Here is a 5,000-nt window from a genome sequence, read left to right as displayed (position 1 = left end):
TTTCCGTCGATTTCCGTAAAATTTTTTTTTTTTTTTTACATATGGGCTTGCGGGAACTTTTGTTTCAGTCATTTGATTGTGGCCATGCTGGAGCACCGCCTTTAGTCGAGCAACTCGACCCCGGGACTTATTCTTTGTAAGCCTAGTACTTATTCTGTCGGTCTCTTTTGCTGAACCACTAAGTGACAGGGACATAAACACACCAGCATCGGTTGTCAAGCAATGCTAGAGGGACAAACACAAACATACACGCACACATATATATACATATATACGACGGGCTTCTTTCAGTTTCCGTCTACCAAATCCACTCACAAGGCTTTGGTCGGCCCAAGGCTATAGTAGAAGACACTTGCTCAAGGTGCCACGCAGTGGAACTAAACCCAGAACCAAGTGGCTGGTAAGCAAGCTACTTACCACACAGCCACTCCTGCGCCTATATATATATATATATATGCATATATACATATGTATATGTACATATATCTATACGTAAGACAGGATGCCCCTGGGTGTTCCACCATACTGATGCCCTTGCTCTAATTGCTGAATCAGTATCAAAACTAGGGAAGTTTCAGGCGTGAAAACAAGGATTAGAATCGAAGGGCCTTAGAGTCTACCTAGCCAAAACCAAAGTCCTAATAAGTAGGAAGGCAGGCAAACCACAAATCCTTTCAGGTAGATGGCCCTGCCTAATCTGTAGTAGAGGCGGAGGCACTGGTATGGTCATGTGGCGAGAATGGATGTGGGTAGCTGTGAGAAAAAGTACCACACCCTAGCGGTTGATGGAACCTGTGGAAGAGGTAGACCCAGGAAGACCTGGGATGAAGTGGTGAAGCATGACCTTTGATCACTGGGCCTCACCGAGGCAATGACTCTGACCATTCCGAGCATATATATATACATGTAATGGCAAAGATGTACCCATTGTAAGCTATGGACACATAAGAGGTGCAGTAATATCAAAGGAAGGCTAAAGGGGAAGATAGTTTTTATATGTGGCAGATGCTCGGGAGCAATAAACACTGAAAATGTGCAGAGAACAACTTCTACCACATTCCAGGGAGAAAACCTAGAAGTAGTTGTTAGCTTCCGTTACCTAGGTTACCAAGTCAGTAGCGGGGGAGGGTGTGCTGAAAGTATAGCTGCTAGAATAAGAATAGCCTGGGCAAAGTTCAGAGAGCTCTTATCTCTGCTGGTGACAAAGGGCCTCTCGCTCAGAGTAAAAGGTAGACTGTATGACACACGTGTATGAACAGCCATGCTACATGGCAGTGAAACGTGGGCCGTGACTGCTGAGGACATGCGTAAGCTCGCAAGGAATGAAGCCTGTATGCTCCACTGGATGTGTAATGTCAGTGTACATACTGGACGTGAAGGCACAATGGCCCAGTGGTTAGAGCAGCGGACTCGCGGTCATAGGATCGCGGTTTCGATTCCCAGACCGGACGTTGTGAGTGTTTATTGAGCAAAAACACCTAAAAGCTCCACGAGGCTCCGGCAAGGGATGGTGGTGATCCCTGCTGTACTCTTTCACCACAACTTTCTCTCACTCTTACTTCCTGTTTCTGTTGTACCTGTATTTCAAGGGGCCGGCCTTGTCACTCTCTGTGTCACGCTGAATATCCCCGAGAACTACGTTAAGGGTGCACGTGTCTGTGGAGTGCTCAGCCACTTACACGTTAATTTCACGAGCAGGCTGTTCCGTTGATTCGGATCAACCGGAACCCTCATCGTCGTAACCGACGGAGTGAAAAGAGAAGACAGATACATACTGGACAGAGTATAAGTACCTTGAGAGAAAAGTTGGACTTAATAAGCATCAGATATGGGGTGCAAGAGAGATAACTGCACTGGTATGATCATGTAGTGCCACACCCTAGGGGTTGAGGGAACCTGTGGAAGAGGAAAACCCAGGAAGACCTGGGATGAAGTGGTGAAGCATGACCTTCGATCACTGGGCCTCACCGAGGCAAACAAATGACTAGTGACCGGGACCTTTGGAAATATGCTGTGCTTGAGAAGACTCAGCAAATCAAGGGAGACCATAACATCGTGGCCAATGCCAGGGGTGTAACCAGCCCATTTATGCGTACCTTTCCTTCATTGGACACTAAACTCTGCTTGCAAAGACCTGTCGAGGCAAGTGAAATCGAAATCAAAATCAAATTCGATGACTGGCATCTGTGCTAGAGGGGTGCTAAGAGTACCATCCGAGTATGATGATTGCCAGAGCAACAAACTGGCTTCCATGCTGGTGGCACGTAAAAGGCACCATTTGAGCGTCATCGTTACCTGCGTTGCCTTACTGGCACTTGTGCTGGTGACACGTGAAAAACATTCGAGTGAGGTCATTGCCAGTGCCGCTGGACTGGCTCCTGTGCAGGTTGCATGTAAAAAACATCATTTGAGCATGGCTGTTGCCAGTACCACCTGACTAGCCCTCGTGTTGGTGGCACGTAAAAGCACCCATTACACTCTCGGAGTGGTTGGTATTAGGAAGGGCATCCAGCTGTAGAAACTCTGCCAGATCAGATTGGAGCCTGGTGCAAACATCTGGTTCACCAGACATCAGTCAAATCGTCCAACCCATGCTAGCATGGAAAGCGGGCGTTAAACGATGATGATGAAGATGATGATATATATATATACATATATACACACACACACGCACACACATACATACATACATACATACATACATACATACATACATACATACATACATACATGTATATATATATACTCACACACATATATATATATATACATACATACATATATATATGTACATATATATATACCCACACACACATATATATATATACATATACACATACATATATATATATACACACACATACATACATACATATATATATATATATATATACTCACACACACACACACACACACATATAACATACATAATACATACATACATATATATATGTACATATATATACACACACACACGCACACACATACATACATACATACATACATACATACATACATACAACATACATACATGTATATATATATACTCACACACATATATATATATATACATACATACATATATATATGTACATATATATATACCCACACACACATATATATATATACATATACACATACATATATATATATACACACACATACATACATACATATATATATATATATATATACTCACACACACACACACACATATATACATACATAATACATACATACATATATATATGTACATATATATATACACACACACACATATATATACATACACACATACATACATACATATATTTATATACACACACATATACATACATACATACATATATACATGCATACATACATATCATCATCATCATCGTTTAACGTCCGCTTTCCATGCTGGCAAGGGTTGGGCAGTTTGACTGAGGGTTGGCGGACCAGATGGCTGCACCAGGCTCCAATTTGATCTGGCAGAGTTTCTACAGCTGGATGCCCTTCCTAACGCCAACCACTCCGGGAGTGTAGTGGGTGCTTTTTCGTGCCAGTGGCACGAGGGCCAGTTAGGCAGTACTGGCAAGGGCCACGATCGAATGGTGTTTTTTTATGTGCCAACTGCACGGGAGCCAGTCCAGCAGCACTGGCAATGACCTCACACATACATACATACATACATTCATACATACATACATACATACGTATATATATTATATATATATATATATATATATATGTATATATATATATATTATATATATATATATAAAGTTAATCCAAACATGAAAACACAAAGAGAAAACACAACAACGCAAAGACGTGGAACAAGGAAGGAAGGGAAGAAGGAGGGTTTAACGTTTCGAGCGAAGCTCTTCGTCGGAAACATAGGAGAAGGAAAGATCCAAAGAAGGGAAGATATATATATATATATGTATATATATATATATCGTCAATGTGTCATATATCCAACATAAAGCGTTGAGCAGCAATTTATTTAAGTAGAAATGTCTATGTCCGGTCTTAGAGTGACCAATGGTTTCGCATCCACAAAAGGTGGGTGTCTCGTGAGACTCAAGAGGAGAAGAATTATATTTGCCTTAGGTTTTAGAGTCTGAGGAGATGTCCGGTAGGCTAAGGCCTTTGTGGATACGAAACCATTAGTCACTTTGTGACTGGACATTAACTTAATTTCTTTTAATATGTGTGTGTGTGTGTGTGTCATTATTCAGTTTTATTTCAAGATTTCTTGCCAATAAAGAAAGAGCCGGTTTCTAACCTAGATTTCAGGCTCCTTCATCGGAATTTCAGCAACATCAATAGGGTATGTATATATGTATATATGTTGCATGGTCGGGTCGTCGGCGACTAAACCAGCAACCCCACCAAGCTTGCTTGGAGAGGAGGGTGTTTATTGGACACCCTGCGGGATTAAAAACAAAACCTGTCAAAGGGCGGAGGAACTCTCGAGAATCAACAGCCATCCAATAAATGCCTTAAGGCTGCATCATGCGTGGGGACATAGAAATAATCGGACTTAATACCCGATTGCGCGGTTAAACCATTGGGAGTGAAGGACTCCCAGCCTTTGTTAGGGCGTCCTTCTAGGAGAAGGCAACTCAGGTAACTGGGATAACTCCGACATAAAACCTGCGGCTCAGTGGTTACCGATGATGTTGACTTGTTTTGTTTTCGGATCATGGCTGCTGTTGCTTAGTGAGTGGGATTGACTCAGTGCACAGCCTTTCCTCACTTTAAAAAAAAATCTTCTTGCGCAGGCATTGCACGATAACAACATTGATTAAGCTTCGTGCAATGACCATACTCGATAACGAGGGGGCAGCCACCATGTATGTATGTATGTATGTATGTATGTATTAGTGTTGTTGTAGTAGTATGTATGTATGTATGTATGTAGTAGTATGTATGTATGTATGTATGTATGTTGTATGATGTATGAATGTATGTATGTATGAATGTATGTATCTATGTATGAATGTATGTGT

The 5,000-nt window shown here is 41.8% G+C and overlaps 1 long non-coding RNA gene across 1 annotated transcript in view; it reads left to right on the top strand.

Moving 5' to 3' along the window:
• The window catches only part of LOC118761047, a 22,590-nt gene extending 20,342 nt beyond the window's left edge, over window positions 1–2,248 (top strand). The window contains exon 3 of the long non-coding RNA XR_004997125.1: window positions 2,236–2,248. This is a non-coding gene — a long non-coding RNA (uncharacterized LOC118761047). The remainder of the gene's footprint in view (window positions 1–2,235) is intronic.
• Window positions 2,249–5,000: the final 2,752 nt, after the last annotated feature.

The sequence above is a fragment of the Octopus sinensis genome, unplaced genomic scaffold, assembly GCF_006345805.1.
Source record: "Octopus sinensis unplaced genomic scaffold, ASM634580v1 Contig06837, whole genome shotgun sequence".
In the NCBI taxonomy this organism is placed as follows: domain Eukaryota; kingdom Metazoa; phylum Mollusca; class Cephalopoda; order Octopoda; family Octopodidae; genus Octopus; species Octopus sinensis.
Note: the sequence above shows the minus strand (reverse complement) of the source record. Positions and strands in the feature narration are given on the sequence as shown.